The sequence below is a fragment of the Lithobates pipiens genome, unplaced genomic scaffold, assembly GCF_037356315.1.
Source record: "Lithobates pipiens isolate NorthernLeopardFrog02 unplaced genomic scaffold, aLitPip1_a1.2 Scaffold_25, whole genome shotgun sequence".
Taxonomy (NCBI): Eukaryota; Metazoa; Chordata; class Amphibia; order Anura; family Ranidae; genus Lithobates; species Lithobates pipiens.
The window spans coordinates 16,835,597-16,854,910 of record NW_027507787.1 but is presented as its reverse complement, the minus strand read 5'-3'; the positions used below and the strand labels follow the sequence as shown (position 1 = coordinate 16,854,910).

General features: G+C 42.9%; 1 protein-coding gene and 1 long non-coding RNA gene across 3 annotated transcripts in view; one reads left to right on the top strand and one right to left on the bottom strand.

Annotated features, from left to right (window-relative positions):
* MINPP1 (multiple inositol-polyphosphate phosphatase 1) overlaps positions 1–19,314 on the top strand; it is a 117,402-nt gene that overhangs the window by 71,156 nt on the left and 26,932 nt on the right. The gene's annotated exons all lie outside the window — the stretch shown is intronic.
* LOC143930129 (uncharacterized) overlaps positions 4,910–19,314 on the bottom strand; it is a 124,286-nt gene continuing 109,881 nt past the window's right edge. Inside the window, exon 4 of the long non-coding RNA XR_013262719.1 lies at positions 4,910–5,081. This is a non-coding gene — a long non-coding RNA (uncharacterized LOC143930129). The remainder of the gene's footprint in view (positions 5,082–19,314) is intronic.

Below are 19,314 nucleotides of genomic sequence, written 5' to 3'. Positions count from 1 at the left end.
TGACCGTAATGCATTTATCCCACGGGACAGTTGCCACCATAAGGCGTGGTTGCAATCGGTTGCGAAGAGCCAGTTTATCAGAATGAGGCGCAACTGTTCCCGTGAAGGGGATTTTGATGTGCAGGCTGGTGTAATTGTGGAGAGATTGCTAGCAAGGGGCTACGATGAACAAAATCTGAAGGAAAAACTTAGGGAAGTACGTGAGATTGATCGTAGCCTTTTACTTAAAGAAATGTCCATTTATCACCAGATTTTCTCAACATTTTTCAGTTAAAAAGATTATACAAAAACATTGGCACATAATCAAAAATGACCAGGTTTTGGGCTCATTCCTTCCCGAGAAACCACAAGTGGTATTCAGGGGAGTACCATCAATTAGACATAAAATCGCACCCAATGTGTGCGACCCTCCGACAATTAAACCCATGTTCTTTCAGAACTTAATAGGTTTTTTCAAGTGTAATAAATGTAGTGTATGCTCCATCAATAATATAAAGAAAAAGAAAACAACAGAATTTTGTTCAGGAAATACTAAACAAATTTTCCCCGTTAAATCCTTTATAACTTGTTCCACAGAGGGGGTGGTGTACCTCCTAACCTGTCCCTGTGGGCTCCACTATGTGGGCCGCACTCTGCGCCCTCTTCAAGTGAGATTAGGGAAGCATCTGGGAAATATCAGAAGGGGTTTTAAAGGACATCCAGTCTCAAAACACTATTTGGAGGTACGTGATCGCAACCCGCGTGGAACTTCCCTTTTAGGAATTGATAAATTACAGTTGCCCTGGAGAGGAGGCCCTAAAAAGAGGGCGATTTCGAAACTCGAAATGAGTTGGATATATAAGATTAAAAGCCTTAAACCCTTTGGACTTAACGTAGACATAGAGATTAATGCTTTTTATAGATAATGCATGAGAGGTGTATAAAACGCTCTGAATGCACTGCCTAGTGAATTTTGGTCGCATAACCCCTTTTTTGAAATTGGTTGAATCTTAATGTTTGAGTTAAAAAAATTTAGCCAACGCAGGGGTGTGGGCGTAGAGACAAGCATAAATTGGCTCAACTATAGCTTTGAAGAATCTGTAAGCATAATGTTGTTTTTTAATTATTATCTTTTTTTTGTTTTGTTTTTATAATTGGATTTAATGTTGTATTCCTGTAACATAACTGTTTAGGAGTCCCCCCCCCCCCCCCCCGATATGTAGATTTAATTTATACTTGTGATATTAGCACAAATACGCATTTTTTTTCTTTAGGGGGTTGATAGGTTTTTTTTCCTCTTAATTAATCAGATGAGGGACTATTTCCCTCCATTCAAATTTAGCTTTTAAGGGGGTTGGTTTTCAGGCTGGGATCTGGTACTGTGTGACATTTGAACGTGTGTAGCCGCACAGTCCCCGATGTAGGTTCAGTCTACAAAAAAATGGCGTTTGAGTTGAGCTGGGACTGGGCTTTGGACCCGGATCACGTTCAGTCCCCATGAAAGTGGCGGCAGGACGTGGCCAGGGTCTGGCCTAGCCCATTGGAGATTTGATTCAGCTCCATGGTCTCTGGGAAAATGGTAGCCGAACGGAAGTGAGGCTTGGTTCGGCCAAAATGACCTTGACCTTTCCCTAACGGAACTGAGGCTTGGTTAGGGCGTGATACTATTTATTGTGATGGATCAGCATATCACCTGTGCCCCAAGAGGATGTAAGTTTTTACGAAACATGTCGGGCTGTTTGTGCTGATACCACCACGCTTAGAGTATTCCCCAGCACGGGTGTATATTTGCTCTTAATTTAACCGTGTTTTTTTTGCATTTTTTATTTGTTATAATCGGGCATTTTTGGGTCATACCTTTGGTCTGCTGTGTATCTATATTTTTCTATTTAATAAATGTGTCGATTGTTTAACGGTACGTTCACGATCGGAGTCCACTTTTGTTTTCCCCTTCCCCTCGCTCGTGGCCGGGTGGCCCGAGCGTTTTATGTTTCACTACAGGTTTGCTCACTGAAAAACCTTCGTATTTGACAACTCATTGGAGAGCTTTAGACAACTCCAGGAACTTATAGTGATCGGACGGCCACCTTGCCTTTTCTTCGTGGTGACCAAGAGGAAAAGCAGGATGATCGGCTGGTTCCGGAATTCTTCGGCCCGGGTCAGTAGCCTTCGGATGACCTACACGTACTCGCGCCCCAGCAGCGTGTGTGAACGGAACATGCATAAGCGAACCCTGCAGAGGGCTGTCTGCCAGCGCTAATGACTCAGTTGATTGGGAGTCCACCCATTGCGGTAAGAGTCAAACTTTTTTCCGGTCTGGAAGTGATATTGGCAAAACCAGGAAGGTCTCATCAAACTTTTGAAAAGGACTGATTTCCCTGTTGATTATTCTTTAGTTAGAACCAGGATTTCTTGGTTATAAGGACTTTTTTTTTTTTTTTTGATTGAATTTCTTATATGGTGTTTCTTTTGATTTATTCGCTTTTTCCATATAATCTATACTGGGTTCTATTACTTTTTTCACTATAGATTTCCCGCATATTTAGCGCAACTTTATGTATAACTTTTTTGATCTGATCCATAATTTGATATTTGATGGTTTTTAGTTGCAGCTCTTAGGTTTTGCCCCAAGCGAGATATTTTTGTTTGTTTTTTATTTTTGCTATTTGGGGAATCGCAGCAAATTACACCTGCAATTTAGATGTGAACAAAGCCTCAAAGTAACAGGGATCACAAGGGCATCCCATAATTTGTGCCGTTTCTGAATCACAGGCAGAATCACGGCAATTCTGCCCGCAAAACACATGCCAACTTTGCTAAAAATCGGAATGCTTTCTTAGGTTATCTTTAAGTGGAAAAATTATCCAATTCCCCCATCCATGCATTTAAGGTGGATAGGGCAACCACTACCACTGATGGCTGACTGCTTTAGCTGGCGGCACTGATCGATCCAGAAAAACGCATCAGGCTGGTTATACAGAAGGCGATAGAGTGACTTCTGTACAACCAGGTTGCGCACACTCTGCTGAATTTGAATTTAGAATTTTCGATCCCTGCCTGGTCAGCTTTAGTTTGGTATGTGCTAAGCATGTTTTTCGTCTTTTATAAATGAATGCTGTAAAGGAGAGATTAGGTTTGCATCACATTGAGGAGAAGTTAGTGTTTGTAGGTAATAAAGAAGTGAAAAAATGTATATTTTTAATAAGATGGCATTAGCCAGGAAAGGATATTGATATTGTCTGCCATGTGTTAGAGGAGCTCTAGGGTCCTGCGGAAAAAAATAAAAGTGAGCAGCTTCAAATATTGTAGCTGCTGACTTTTAATATTAGGACTCTTACCTGTCCAGGAATCCAGCGGTGTCCTGACTCTAGTTGATTTTTTTCAATTGGCTATCGGGTGCTGCCCCCACCACCATCTCCACTAAGGGAAGGGAAACCAGCAATGAAGCTGTGTGGCTGCAGGGGAAAGAGGCGGGGCAAACCTCCGGCTGAGTTTGCCACGGTGAACTCATCCAGAGGTGGGAGCAGGTACCTGTCAAAACCAGGTACTCACTCCCCGCCTCATCCCCCAAAAGGAGGCAAATGTGACAGCGAAGGGGGGGGCAGCAGATAAGCCAAGCTTTCCCCTTTGCATGGAGCGCTGCTTTTAAACTCTTGAATTACTTTGGCAATGAGCAGATGCAAGATAAGAGTGAAGTTATGTGGCTTTTTTGGACATCTGAAGCCCTGTGTATGTTAGGGGGTGTTTTGCTATTTTTATATTGAAGTTACTGTATATAAAAGGAGGAGGGAGCGGGAGTCACTATAGGAATAAAAACGGGCAGGTTTTTACCCATGTTCATAAAATTGTTGTCTTTAAATAGACCGTGCATTAACATTTTGCAGCACACCTCTTGTCCTAGGATGACAAGACTCATTAATCCCTATTTTAGCTATGGAGGAGCAGGTTTGACACCCTAGGGCAGGAAGTGTGTTAGGACTACATAAAACCTTCCCTACTCCTCTAATCACCGCTTAACCACTTCAATACCAGTCACTTTTGTTCCTTCCTGCCCAGGACAATTTTCAGCTTTCAGTGCTGTCGCACTTTGAATGACAGTCAGTTGTGCGGTCATGCAGCACTGTACCCAAAATAAATTTTTATAATTTTCTTCCCACAAATAGAGCTTTATTTTGGTCTTTCTTTATATTTAATCACCACTGGGGTTTTTATTTTTTGCTAAACAAACGAAAAAAAACAAAAATGTATTATAAAATTTTGTTTTCTCCTTCACTGACAGGCACTGATGAGTTGGCACTGATATGTAGAATCGATGGGCACTGATGGGCACCAATAGGTGGCACTGACTGGCGGTAATGACAGGTGGCACTGATGGGCGTTACTGATTGTCACTGACGGGTGGCACTGATGGGCAGCACTGATGAGGTTCTCAAAGGTGTTACTGTAGGGCACTAATTGGCACTAATATGGAGACTGGCACTGTGGGCACCTACAGCGGTTTCTGATGGGACGTTGACTGGCAGCTGATGGGCACCTTTTTGGCAGCTGTGGTAGCACATCTGATGGGGCTGTGCTGATAATCAATGTGCTGATTATGAGCACAGACCCCCCCCCCCTCTCTGACAGGGAGAGCCTCCGATCGGGTCTCCCTGTCAGCGCGAACCGAGGAATGCCGTTTACCGGCACTTGCTGGATCACACGATGATCGGCTGTGATTGGTCACAGCTGATCGCGTGGTAAGAAGCCTCTGTCAGAGGCTTCTAGAACAAAGAAAGGACACAATGGGAGATGAAAAAGTGCTGCTTACCCCAAAGGTACAAAAAAGGAAGAGTGATTCCCCCAAATTGGGGTTTTTAGGCAGCCAAATTAAACAATTAAGTCAATATTATATAGAAAAAGGGTTATTTATTAGTAGTAACAAAAAGCATGACATGAAAATTAAAAAATGAGCTCCAGTAGGAGATTAAAATATACCAATAGACCAAATATACACTTGCAGACAAAAATTTAATGACAACATTAATGGTAAAATGTCGACAATATGAAAAATGAGACTGGCGCGTTTCAACCCATATACCAAGGGTCTTCTTCAGAGGATCAGTCTGCTAAGAAAAATATATATTATAGGTACACATGTCAAAATTATTTACGCACAGTGAAAAAGAAAATAGATGCCATACAGTGCAGACATGTGATATAGTTACGCAATAGTGTATATCCAACAAAGAAGAGGCTTCCTACACGGAGATCCTTTTAAAAAAAAAAACTTTTTTTCTCCCCAAGTGGTCCCGAAGTGCTCCACAGCCAAATCAATGAAACCGGGGTAGTAATCCAACGATATGGCTTACGGGAAGTCACACTAGAATGATCCCCCAATTGACGGTAATCAGGCAAAGGGCAGTGGGTCTCACCTATGGCAGAAATTCATGATAAGTGAGATGACATGCCCACAATATATGTGAACAGTCAAACAAAAATTCGTATGGTAACAATACCCGATCAATTAGAGTAGAGAATTTGTTTAAAAAAATAAGCGCATATCTACATATATGGACCCCTTCAATTAATGCAAAAAATATATATGCATAAATGTAAAATACAGATGCAATGGATACACGGGGGGTCAGAGTAACACAAACTATCAGCTCCATTGGTGAGAGTCATATCTCATGGAGATGTATATTCTGCACAATAAAGAAAGGAATAGCATAAATTACCTTAAAACATATTGCAGGACATATGTGACTGCACCATATCATTCAGTATAAAAAGACTACGGTTTGTGACCTAACCCGGAAATTGGCTGCAAACATTGACAAGCTCTGTGGATAATAAATCCAACAAGAGTCGACCATTCTAGAATGAATAAATATAAAAATAATGAATCGGATTTAAGCAAAAATGTATGGTTGGTTTAATAAAACCAAACAGCATATTGAATATATTCTTAATATTATAGAAATGGTGCAGAGCCAAAGTCCTGGGGTGCATACTTACTGTGCAAGAGCTGCATGTACCTCTGACCTGCCCAATGGAGATAAACTCACAATCCATTGTCACTATAATTTTTATCAAAAAGTTAGGGGTGTGTGGTAATCACTGAAAATTAGCCAAAGGTGTGTAGACTCTGCCACCCAGCCTATCCACCGTGGTGGGCATGGCCACTAAACGGCGTGCCTTGTGGCTGTGCTGTGATATGTAAATTATATATTGTATGTTTTATTTCAGCACTTGACACTTTATTCACTTATTGCTTTATTTATGGTTACAATAGCTGGTTTACACTATTGTCTATTTATATGTAATTTGGTATTTAATTATTAGTAAGCACTAGGCACTTTAGATTAACTTACTATTTTTAAGGTAGCACAGCACCATCTATTTGATTTTGATACACATTTCTCGGTGGTAGGGTCTATACCTCTGTCGGTGTTCTGCTGCAACCCGCCCCTAGTATTAATTTAGGTTTCATATGATAGCGCGGGGATACTCCAATTTTGTTTACATATATACATGAGACCAGTGGCGTAACTAGAACCTTCAGGGCCCCGATGCAAGAAACCATGAAGGGCCCCCCTGACAGGGATCTTTACTCCGAGTTTGGTGGCGCAACAACAGGGCCCGGTTGCAATTGGGTGGCTGCATGTAAAGGAACCAATTTCTCCATTTGCCGCCGTTTCTCCACCTCTCCCTCCCACAGGCATTCAGCGGCTGCAGGAGGAAAATGGAGAGATGGGTTCCTCTATGTCGGTGTTTCTCAATCTTTTTCCAGTCAGGGCACCCTTTAAGTACATCCCTATGTGAATGGGGCTGCACTACAACCCCCCTGCAACTGTGTGCATTGCATGCAGTTGCAGCATAGTGATGATGCATTTAAGGGGTTGTAAACCCTCGTGTTTTTTCACCTTAATCCATCCTATGCATTAAGGTGAAAAAACACCTGGCAGTCACTGGAACCCCAGCCCCCCCCACCCGGTTTACTTACCTGAGCCCTGGAACTTCACCAGGTGGAGATACGCTCTTCCTTTGCCCAGGGTTCTCGGCTCCTGATTGGATAGATTGATAGCAGCTCAGCCATTGGCTCCCACTGCTGTTAATAAAATCCAATGACGTGGGCATCGGGGGCGCCTGCAAGGTAACCCCCCCGGGAGAGCGCTTCTCCTAGGGGGTTGTCTGATAAGAGGAGGAGCCACAAGAGCCACCGAGGGAACCCCAGAATACAAGGTTCGGGGCCACTCTGTGCAAAACTAGCTGCACAGTGAAGGTAAGTATAACATGTTTGTTATTAAAAAAAAAAAAAAAAAAAAAAAAAATGTGGTCAGGAGGCAACATATTGCCCCTTTACTAGCTGTCAAATGCCTCTGAAAAGCGATCTGAGCACAGATCGCTTTTCAGAGGAATAGCGTTTTTTTTTGCTGGTACTTTGAACAAGCAAGAAAAAAAAAAACAGTTCTGATTGTACACATATGGGGTAGGGCTGGGGAAAAAAATCGATTTGAATCGAGTTGAGAGGTCAAATTGATTCAAATTTTCAGCAAATAGTTTTTTTTAGATATTTCTTTTTTCACCAGGGTCGGTGCTGACACCGCACCGGTCATGAGGAGATGCGGGCAGGAGTTTTTAGGTGAGGCCGCGGCTTCGGCCTAGTCCACGAGGCCGGACCTGCGGACTAGGATGAAGCCACGGCCTCACCTAAAAACTTGTTAATTGTGAATCGAGTTTTTTTTTTTTTTTTTTTTTAAATGACAATTTTTTTTTTTTTTTTTAGAAAATCGCCCAGCTCTAATATGGGAGGGGGGGGGGGGGGGCAGGATTAAACGCAGATACGTAAAATGTGCATACATACATCTAAACAGCGGCGGCTGGTGCTCAACATTTTTTGGGGGGCACAACATTTTTTATAAACCAAATCATCAAATGCAGCCACTGTGCCGTCAAACGCTGCCACTGTACCCTCAAATGCAGCCACTGTGCCATCGATCGCAGCCACTGTGCCCAAACGCTGCTACTGTGCCCAACAAACGCTGTCATTGTGCCATCAATTGCAGCCACTGTGCCATCAAACGCTGCCACCGTGCCATCCAACGCTGCCATCGTACCAATTTAACACTGCCACTGTGCCCATTTAACGCTGCCACTGTGCCCTCAAATTTTGTCACTGTGCCATCAAACACTGCCACCGTGCCATCAATTGCAGCCACTGTGCCCATTTAACGCTGCCCCTGTGCCCTCAAATGCTACAACTGTGCCATCAATTGCAGCCACTGTGCCATCAAAAGCTGTCACTGTGCCATCAAACACTGCCACTGTGCCATCAATTGCAGCCACTGTGCCCATTTAACGCTGCCATTGTGCCCATTTAACGCTGCCACTGTGCCATCAAACGCTGCCACTGTGCCATCAAACACTGCCACTGTGCCCATTTAATGCTGCCATTGTGCCCATTTAACGCTGCCACTGTGCTCTCAAATACTGCCACTGTGCCATCAAACGCTGCCACTGTGCCATCAATTGCAGCCACTGTCCCAAATGCTGCCACTGTGCCCATTTAACGCTGCCACTGTGCTCTCAAATGCTACAACTGTGCCATCAATTGCAGCCACTGTGCCATTAAACGCTGCCAGTGTGCCATCAAACGCTGCCACTGTGCCCATTTAATGCTGCCATTGTGCCCATTTAACGCTGCCACTGTGCCCTCAAATACTGCCACTGTGCCATCAAACGCTGCCACTGTGCCATCAATTGCAGCCACTGTGCCAAATGCTGCCACTGTGCCCATTTAACGCTGCCACTGTGCTCTCAAATGCTACAACTGTGCCATCAATTGCAGCCACTGTGCCATTAAACGCTGCCAGTGTGCCATCAAATGCTGCTAGTGTGCCCTTGAATGCCCCCAGTGTGCCCCCCCACCCGCTCGCCATCTACACACATGCACATACACATGCACACACACGCACACACACGCGCACACACACACACACACACACACACACACAAAGTCTTTTAAAAAACGGCAGTGCTTTATCTTACCTCTTCCTGCCGGGTACTGTACTGTAGGGGGAGACAAAGAGCACACACTGCATTCACTTTAGTTATAAGCAGTGTGATGACTCCGAGCTCCCCGCACAGTGCCGATTACACTTCGGCTGAAGATCGAGGCGCTCGGTCTCAGCCGCCCGCTCCGTCAGATATACAGGGGGGCCCTCAAGGCCCCCCTGCAGCATGGGGCCCGGTCGCCTTGGTGATCTCAGCGACCCCTATAATTCCGCCACTGCATGAGACCTCAGAAGAAATGCAAAACCATCAATCGCATACATTGACAAATCTGCCTAATAACATTCTCAAGACCAAAAAAGGGGGGATAGGATATCCAGACACATCTACTAGTATTGTCCGGAAAAGTTATATTATTGTGTTTTCCCATAGACAAAGCCCCTTAAAAAAGGCGCAAACGAGATAGACTCATTTAGTCCTAGAGGCGCCCAGTCAGGATAACAGAACCACTTCCTGGCCATCAATCTGCTATAGGCCGGGCGGGAAGTGGTTAAAGGGGAGGGTTCTATAGTCCTCAGAGATGGCTGGGAACAATGTAATTGATAAGAGTGCAGAACAGGCAGAGAACCAGAAAGATTTAACAAAACATGTTTAATGGTATATTTACCAAAGAAAATGGAAACAAACCAGAAATGTTCTTTGTTAGCATTTTCATATCCTTGAACTCTTCCTTACCTACCTGAACCATTACTTCAAGTGGAAGAAAAGCCTACTCTAGTCATCCTTAGACGTTCCCTCCCCCCTTCCTACTTATTCTGCTTAACCCGTTTTAAAAAGATTGGTATACTTGGCTATTTTGTAAACTGAGTTGGGCTGATCACGTTATCGTGCAACTCTGGGGAGTCCCTGATAATGGCTTGGAATTCTGGGAGCCGTGATATCATCCATAGGCTCCCATGGCCCAGTTGTTGTCAGTGCTCTCTCCTGTCCCCTGCAACAGCTGCTCATGACGGAAGGCAGTCGGAACAACTGGATCATATGACCAGAGTAGATTAAATATAAGTACACAGATCTTTTTTATGTAGAATAGGTAGGTGAAGGGGGGGGAGGGGGACTTTTTAAGAATAGACGTACTTAGGCTTTTCTTTCACTTTAACTCTCTGAAACACTTTACCCCTAAAAGCCCTTTAAGTGTTTGTTAACCCCCCCAAAAAAAAATTACAGATCCCGGTCCCTTAAAGCAGATTACACAGCACAGTGCTGCCCCCCTCTAAACTGTAAAAAAAAATGGACCCATGCCTCCACTCAGTGAGTGCAGTGACTCTAAGGTATGTTATATTATTTGCCTGATGTTGGGGATCTGTGTAGTTGAATTCTGAATTTTTAAGTGAATGGATCTCTGAATACTTGAAAATATTCCATAGTTGCCATGTCTTGGAGTATGCCTCTTGTCTGTCTTGGCTTGTAAGGATGAGTTCTTCCATTTTGTTAATGTCATCTATTTTTTTGGAGCTATAAGTCAATGGTTGGCAGGTGTGGTGATTTCCATGTAAGTGGAATACAGGGTTTGGCTGCGTCTAGTACATGGCATATTACTGACTTTTTGTAGACTAGTGTGGGGGTGTCATTTGCATGTAGGAGGGGTCATCTGGGACGGTACAGTCTTAGTTTTTGTACTATCCAGCAGACCTCTCCCCAGAAGTCCCGGATCTGAAGGCAGAACCAGAAAATATGCATCGGGGTTCCTCTTTCCCTTTGACAGCTTCAGCATAGGTATGATGTTGTCGGAAAGAGTTTGTTCAGTAAAGCTGAGGTTCTGTACCAATATGTAAGGATTTTATAGTTTGGTCTCTTGGATTTTGGTGCAAATGGATGATTTGTGTGTGAATGTGAGGATATGTTTTTTTCTTGGTGGTAAAATGGCAATTTAGGTCTCGTTTCCATTTGTTGAGTCTTGGAGGCTTATAATCCTGATGTGATTTGCATGTTGTATGTAAGGATAGAGTATGCAATATACTACCCGTTTCTGTACAAAGCTTTTAAAAAGTCGTGAGGGGTTGATTTGTAGCATTAGGAGGTGGTATGGTGCTGAGAAAATGGCAGAGCTGGAGAGCTCCTAGGAAGTCCAGTCAAGTCCAGTCGGTATTGGCCTATGGGGTCGGAAAGTTCTGCAATTGTTTTCCATCGTCCCGTGGATCTGAAATGGAAGGCTTGGAATATTCCTGACTCCTTCAGGATTTGGAATTTCATGTCTTGCATACCTGATTTGAATTGGGGGTTACCTAATATGGGACGCAGTAGTGAATTGCAGGAGGATAAGGAGGTCTGAGATATCAGCTGTGCACATATTTTGGTGGTGTTGCTTATCAGCGGTTGGTGTTTAACCCCTAAAGGTAGGGCTGTGTGGCGCTCTATGTAAAGGAGTTTCACTTTTTCTATCCATAGCCAAAGTTTGGTTTCTCTATGTTGGCACCAATCAATAAGTCTACTTAAGTGTACCGCGTGGTAGTAGGTGCGGTTTTCTGGCATTGCTAGGCCCCCTATGATGTTTTGGGAGGGAGAGTATCTTCTTGTGTAATCTGGGTTTTTCCCTGCCCATAGAAATGTTATGAATGCTGATTGTACTTGTTTGAAGTATTCCACGAGTATATTTATAGGAAGAGCTTGTAGAAGGTAGAGAAATTTGTGTAAGATTGTCATTTTTAAGAATGTTCCAGCGGCCAAACCAAGCGGTTAAGAGTAGGCCGCTGTTCCATTGGTTGAGTAATTTTTGGATGTTTTTTAGAAGGGGTGGGAAATTGAGTTTGAATAGCTGGGAGAATTTGGAAGGGATGTGTGTACCTAAGTATTTCAGGGCCGTGTCTGTCCATTTTAAGTGGCAGCTGGATTGAAGATGTGTAAGTTGGGGTTGTGGTATTCCTATTCCATCACCTCTGATTTGTTAAAATGTATTTTTAAATTTGAAAGTTTACCATAAGTATCAAATTTGCGCATTAGGTTGGGAAGGGAAGATACATCAAGTCATCTGCATATTCAAATACTTTATGTTGTGTTTTGTCAACTTCTTCTATTCCGGAGATATCTGGGTTTAATCTTGCATGACACAGGAAGGGGTCTAAGGACATCGCAAAAAGTAAGGGCGATAGAGGGCATCCCTGTCTGATCCAGTTGATGATCAGGAATGAGTCCGAGATCACACCATTCGCTCTGACTCTAGCGGTTTGGTCTGAGTATGGCATAGTCTTATAGAAAATGGTTAACAAACCCTTTAAAGCTCAACTCAAGGATATTGGCAACCATTTGCCAATGTAGCAGAGGGGCTCATAGTTCTCAATGGAGTCCATTGATCCTTTCTCCAGGCCCATAAATTAAGGTCCGTACCTCAATACAGACTAGAGCTGTACGATTTAATCGTTAAACAATTGTGATTTTGATTCAACCCCCCCTCACGATTCATTCATGTAACAAGTGTAAAGAGTTCTCTGCTCACTCAGCTGTTAAAAGAAAAAAACTTGTTTTTCACAACATTTTCTGCACTGGTAGATGACTATAAACATTGTAACTTTAGTTCTTAGAGCAAAGGAATGAACTTTGATATAAATTGGGGAATTTTAAAGCCGAGTACCACCCATTTAAAAGTCAGCAGCTACAAAAAGTGGAGCTGCTGACTTTTAATAATCAGACCCTCACCTGTCCCACGGACGCACAAAGCCACGCTCCTCTCCGCGGCATTCTAACTGTGGGCACCCGGCTGTGAATGTGCGTGCTGCTCTGTGCTCTGTAAATGGCTGGACAATCTTCTGGAACCTGTGATGATTTCAGGAAGGGAGGGGGGAGAGGTGATCCTCCTTCTGATGCCAGGGGAGAAAGTGGGAGCTGGGTGTAAAAACAGGGTACTCGTTCCCCTTCCAAAAAAATAACATTCCAAATGTGGCATTTCAGGGGGTCACCAGCACTTAAAGCGGAAGATCCATTTTTGGGGTTTAAACATCTTTGCTGCAGAAAATATGCTGCATAAAGGCTGGCTGCATTCAATTTAACTGTGGGCAGCTGCTGCCTGTTCACTTGGATTTACACAGACACACACCTCCAGCTCTGCAGCTCTCATTGGCCCTCTTATGATTCATCCCCCCTCCCTTCCTGGCCAAGTCTCACAAGAGTGAGTGAGAGAGCTGTGCATGATGTCCTAAGCCTAGGCTTTTTTTTTACTAGACAAGAAACAGGAAGTGGGCTGTATAAGGTATTTACTAGCAGACAAAAAAAAAATGTTTCACTATCCAAAGTTAAAACAACAAGGGCAGCGGATTCAATAGATGGAAAGATGAGAAAATTTACTGAAGTTCCGCTTTAAAGACTAAACTTTTTTCTGACACTTGTTTCTTACAAAGTTAAAATCAGTATTTTTTGCTAGAAAACTACTTGAAACCCTCAAACATTATATATATTTTTTTAGCATAGATCCTGGAAAATGGCGATTGTTGCAATATTTTATATCACACTGTATTTGTGCAGCCGTATTTCAAACGCTATTTTTTTGGGAAACAATACACTTCAATGAATTTAAAAAAAAAAAGACGAAACGGTAACGTTAGCCCAATTTTTTTGTATTATGTAAAGGATGTTACGTCACGAGAATCGTAAGAGAATTGCAAATTTTATTCTAAGCAAAATTGTGATTTTCATTTTAGGCAGAATCGTGCAGCTCTAATACAGACCTGCAGCTAGTAGTCTGCAGTATCCGGAGCATTTCACCCATGATTAACTGATCACTACTTAAATGCATTGCAGGCTCCAAATGTAAAATTAAATAAAAGCACTTTTTTTATTTTTTGACTTATTTTTTTAGTTTTTTTTTTCTTTTGTAAATGATACGGAGCGTAATCTCATACAGATACATAAACGAGACGGGAATATCAGCAAATTCCAAAACCATATCTGTCAAACATGAATGAGTAATTGAGATATAGAAGAATAAGTATAACAGATAACATGTAAAATATTGCAGTAACATTGTAGCAAAGTATACAAAGTGTGAGCTGAGCGCCAATTGCACGTTAAGAAGACGCTCAGAAGTTTAGTGCGAAAGTTTGGGTCCTCCATGCAGAGAGTGAAGAATTATGTAAACAAGGACCTCCACAGCGAGAGTGCCAAGGCTAGTAGGAAAGGAAAAAGTAGAAAGAAAGGGGAAGAAGCTCAGGAACGACTGAGCCAGGATCTTAGGACCTTGGTGCCTGTACCAGTACATAACTGGCAGTAGGCATAGAGTGATGGACATATTGAATCCATGGGGTCTACATTTTTAGAAATGTCTTATGTGTCTAGGAGAATGCTGGTGAGCTTTTCATTGATGAGAAAGAAATCAGAGTGGCAGTGGAATTCTGTGAAGAGAGCAAGCCCAAAAACTTTTAGCACTTTTGAGGGGGGGGTACCCGGTTTTGACAGGCACTCAATCCCATTTCCGCGTCAGATCGCCACGGCAAACATGGCCGAAAGTTCAGCCCATCCCATGTCCCAGAAGACTATGGGACCATTCACTAAACGCAACGTGACTTGCGAATGCGCTGTAGGAAACCAGGCTGTGAAGCTGCAAGGCTTCACTTCCTATTTCATTTACTGGAGATGCAGACACCTGCACCCGAATCCAATTAAAGAATATGGCTCAGGAGAGGATGTTGCGGGAACCCTGCACAGGTAAGTGTCCTCCTATTAAGTCAGCAGCTTCATTTTTGTCTAGGGTCTAGAATTAGACATTAAATACTCCCAGTGAAATGTGGTCCTATCTCCTAGACATTAAAACTCATGAATTCCTAACGAACGCCTAAAAAAAATGCAACAGAACTAATGCCCCATACACACAATCGGACATTCCGACAACAAAAACAGATTTTGGCACAAACTTGTCTTGCATACACACGGTCGCACAAAGTCGTCGGAATTTCCGATCGTTCTAAACAAGGTGACGTTAAACACATATACATCAGGACTATAAACAGGCCAGTGGCCAATGGCTTTCTTCTTAGTTTATTCTGAGCAAGCGTGGCACTTTGCCGTCTGAATTGTCTGCACACGATCAGAATTTATGCGATCGGATTTTGTTTTTGGAAAATTTTAGATCCTGCTCTTAAACTTTGTGCATCGGAAAATCCAATGGAAAAAGTCCGATGGAGCCCACACAAGGTCGGATTTTCCGACAACATGATCCAATCGCACGTTTTCTGTTGGAAAATTCGACCGTGTGTATGGGGCATTAGACTTTTCAGATTCTGTATTTTGCAAAATCATGTGCAGAATTTCCATTTCTTAGTTTCTAGAAATCTTCAATAAAGCCAAGTCATGGTGTCATTGTATTTGTCTACAACTGGTGACCTTTGAACAAAACGAACAAAAATGTTGAAAGGTTGGCAAATAAAAACTTTTTTAAAGAGCATAATCCTTCAGTTTAATCACAAAATGTTTATTGACTGTATGGTTTACTGCCTGTGGAACGTCAGTCCAGGCATGTGAGTTATATTTGCTTGCAGGATCTTCCTATACAGCTGATAAATATCTCACTGAAACAAAGAACTGGATGCTGCAATACCAGTACAACACCTGTGAAATCCTGACAACTCGACAATATTTCTACAACCTGAGCCATTCATATTATTTATGCACCAGTAAAAGATTTGCTTTTAAGAGGGTGTGGGGCGGACGTATAGGTGTCGCAGAAGTCGCAATTGCGGCTGGGCCTCATGCCTGAATAGTTAGAGCGGTGGCTGCATATGGGACCGAGCTCCCCGATCCCCAGCCGATGGTTAAAATGGCAGTACAGGAGCACGATCCCACTGGAGAGGAGAGGTGTCTTGCACAGTGTGTGCTCTCTGCCACCCCCTACAGCGCAATACCCGACATGGAGAGTGAAGGTACAGTGCTGCTGCTGCCGATTTTTAAAAAAGGCTATCTGAACTGATATTTTTTTATACAATTTGGAGAAAACAGGGAAGGGATTATCACGGTGCCACAAATAAATCGACAAGTACTTTTATAAAGAAAACTTTTATTCATACAAAATTATACAAAATGTGATTTAAAAAGGGGAGCCTTCAGTACAAAGTAGTCCCCTTTTTAAATCACATTTTGTATAATTTTGTATGAATAAAAGTTTTCTTTATAAAAGTACTTGTCGGTTTATTTGTGGCACCGTGATAATCCCTTCCCTGTTTGCTCCAAATTGTATTTAACCACTTAAGGACCAGGCCTCTTTTTCAGACTTGGTGTTTACATGTTTAAAACAGTTTTTTTTTGCTAGAAAATTACTTAGAACCCCCAAACATTTTATATTGTTTTTTTTTCTAACACCCTAGAGAATAAAATGGCGGTCATTGAAATACTTTTTTTTCACACCGTATTTGCACAGCGGTCTTACAAGCGCACTTTTTTTGGAAAAAATTCACTTTTTTGAATAAAAAAATAAGACAACAGTAAATTTAGCCCAATTTTTTTTTATATTGTGAAAGATAATGGTACGCCAAGTAAATTGATACCCAACATGTCATGCTTCAAAATTGCACCCGCTCGTGGAATGGCGTCAAACTTTTAGCCTCAAAAATCTCCATAAGCGACATTTAAAAAATTCTACAGGTTGCATTTTTTGTGTTACAGAGGAGGTCTAGGGCTAGAATTATTGCTCTCGCTCTACCGATCGTGGCGATACATCACATGTGTGGTTTGACCACCGTTTTCATATGCGGGCGCTACTCACGTATGCGCTTGCTTCTGTGCGCAAGCTCGTCGTGACGGGTTGTTTTTAAATAACTTTTTTTTTTCTTATTTATTTTAATTGATTTTATTTATTTTTACACTGTTTTTAAAAAAAAATTGATCACTTTTATTCCTATTACAAGGAATGTAAACATCCCTTGTAATAGAAAAAAGCATGACAGGTCCTCTTAAATATGAGATCTGGGGTCAAAAAGTCCTCAGATCTCATATTTGGGCTAAAATGCAAAAAAGAGAATATGACATTTAAAAAAAAATATACCTTTAAGAGGTATGGGCGGAAGTGACGTTTTGACGTCGCTTCAGCCCTCCTATGGTATAGAGACAAGTGGGGGCCATCTTAGCCTCACTTGTCTCTATACCCAGCTAGGAAGAGGACCCGATCGCCTCCGCCGCTACCGATGCCTCCGGTAAGCAGCAGAAGGTGCGGGAGGACGGCGGGAGGGGGTGGCACCTCTCCCGCCACCGATAGCGGTGATCTCACGGTGAATCCGCCGCGGAGACCACCGTTATCGTACAGCCGGCCGCCGCCTGAAGAGATGGATATCTCGGTTGTGGCAGCAGCTGCTGCCATTACCGAGATATCCCTCTTCAAAAATAGGACGTACATCGGCGTGCGGCAGTCGGCAAGTGGTTAATTACCGGGATGAGGTGCCTTATCTATTAACCACTTAAGCCCCGGACCAGTTTGCAGCCAAAGGACCAGGCCCCTTTTTGCAATTCGGCACTGCGTCGCTTTAACTGACAATTGCGTGGCCGTGCGACATGGCTCCAAAATAGAATTGGCGTCCTTTTTTCAGCACAAATAGAGCTTTCTTTTGGTGGTATTTGATCACTTCTGTGTTTTTTATTTTTTGCGCTATAAACAAAAATAGAGCGACAATTTTGAAAAAAAAAATATTTTTTACCTTTTTGCTATAATAAATATCCCCCAAAAATATATAAAAAAACATTTTTTTCCTCAGTTCAGGCCAATACGTATTCTTCTACATATTTTTGGTAAAAAAAAAATCGCAGTTAGCGATTATTGATTGGTTTGCTCAAAAGTTATAGCGCTTACAAAATAGGGGATAGTTTTATAGCATTTTTATTAATTTTTATTTTTTTTTACCAGTAATGGCGGCGATCAGCGATTTTTATTGTGACTGCGACATTATGGCGGACACATCGGACATTTTTGGGACCATTGTCATTTATACAGCAATCAGTGCTATTTAAATGCACTGATTCCTGTGTAAATGACACTGCCAGTTACCACTAGGAGTTAACCACTAGGGGGCGGGGAGGGGTTAAGAGTGTGTGTGTGTGTGTGTGTGTGTGTGTGTGTGTGTGTGTGTGCGCGTGTGCGCGTGTGCGCGTGTGTGTGTGTGTGTGTGTTTGTTTTTTTTTTTTTTTTCTTTTCTTTTTTTAACCTATGGGGGGCGTGGCTTGGCTCCTGACGTCACTGATCGTCTTTCCCTATAACTGGAACAGACGATCAGTCACAGGCTCAGTAGGAAGCACGGGGAGAGGTTTGTTTACACAGACCACTTCTCGTTCTTAAGCTCTTCATGGTCACGGACCCATGGCTGGGCACTTAAAGAGCAATGTACAGGTACGTGCTTGTGCCCAGCTGTGCCATTCTGCCGACGTATATGTGCAGGAGGCGGTCCTTAAGCGGTTAAGGACATACCAGACACGCCCTTTTCTGTTTCATGATTTTTTATATATATATATATTTATTTTTTGGGGGGAGGGGTGGGTTCTTAATACAACAAGAAACAAGAAAATACTATTCCTCCGAAAAACGATGCAGGCTCAGATTGCGTTTCAGAGGCATTTGAGGGGCAGTGAAGAGGCAATACGTTGTGCCGTGACTGGTAAAATCTTGAGCTGACATGTTCCATTTAGAACAGGCCTCGCAATGGTCGACCAAAGAAGTTGCTTGCACGTGCTCAGCGTCATATCCAGAGGTTGTCTTTGGAAAATAGATGTATTAGTGCTGCCAGCTTTGCTGCAGAGGTTGAAGGGGTGGGGGTCAGCCTGTCAGTGCTCAGACCATACGCTGCACACTGCATCAAACTGGTCTGCATGGCTTTCGTCCCAGAAGGGAGCCTCTTCTAATTATGATTCACAGGAAAGCCCGCAAACAGTTTGCTGAAGACAAGCAGACTAAGGACATGGATTACTGGAACCATGACCTTATTTGATTCAGATGATGTCAAGCATGTGGGGCGGCAACCAGGTGAGGAGTACAAAGACAAATGTGTCTTGCCTACAGTCAAGCATGGTGGTGGGAGTTTCATGGTCTGGGGCTGCATGAGTGTTGCCGCCACTGGAGAGCTACAGTTCACTGAGGGAACCATGAATGCCAACATGTACTGTGACATACTGAAGCAGAGCATGATCCCTTCCCTTCAAAGACTGGGCCGCAGGGCAGTATTCCAACATAACGACCCCAAACACACATCCAAATGACCACTACCTTGCTAAAGAAGCTGAGGGTAAAGATGATGGATTGGCCAAGCATGTCTCCAGATCTAAACCCTATTAAGCATCTGTGGGGCATCCTCAAAGGGAAGGTGGAGGAGCGCAAGATCTCCA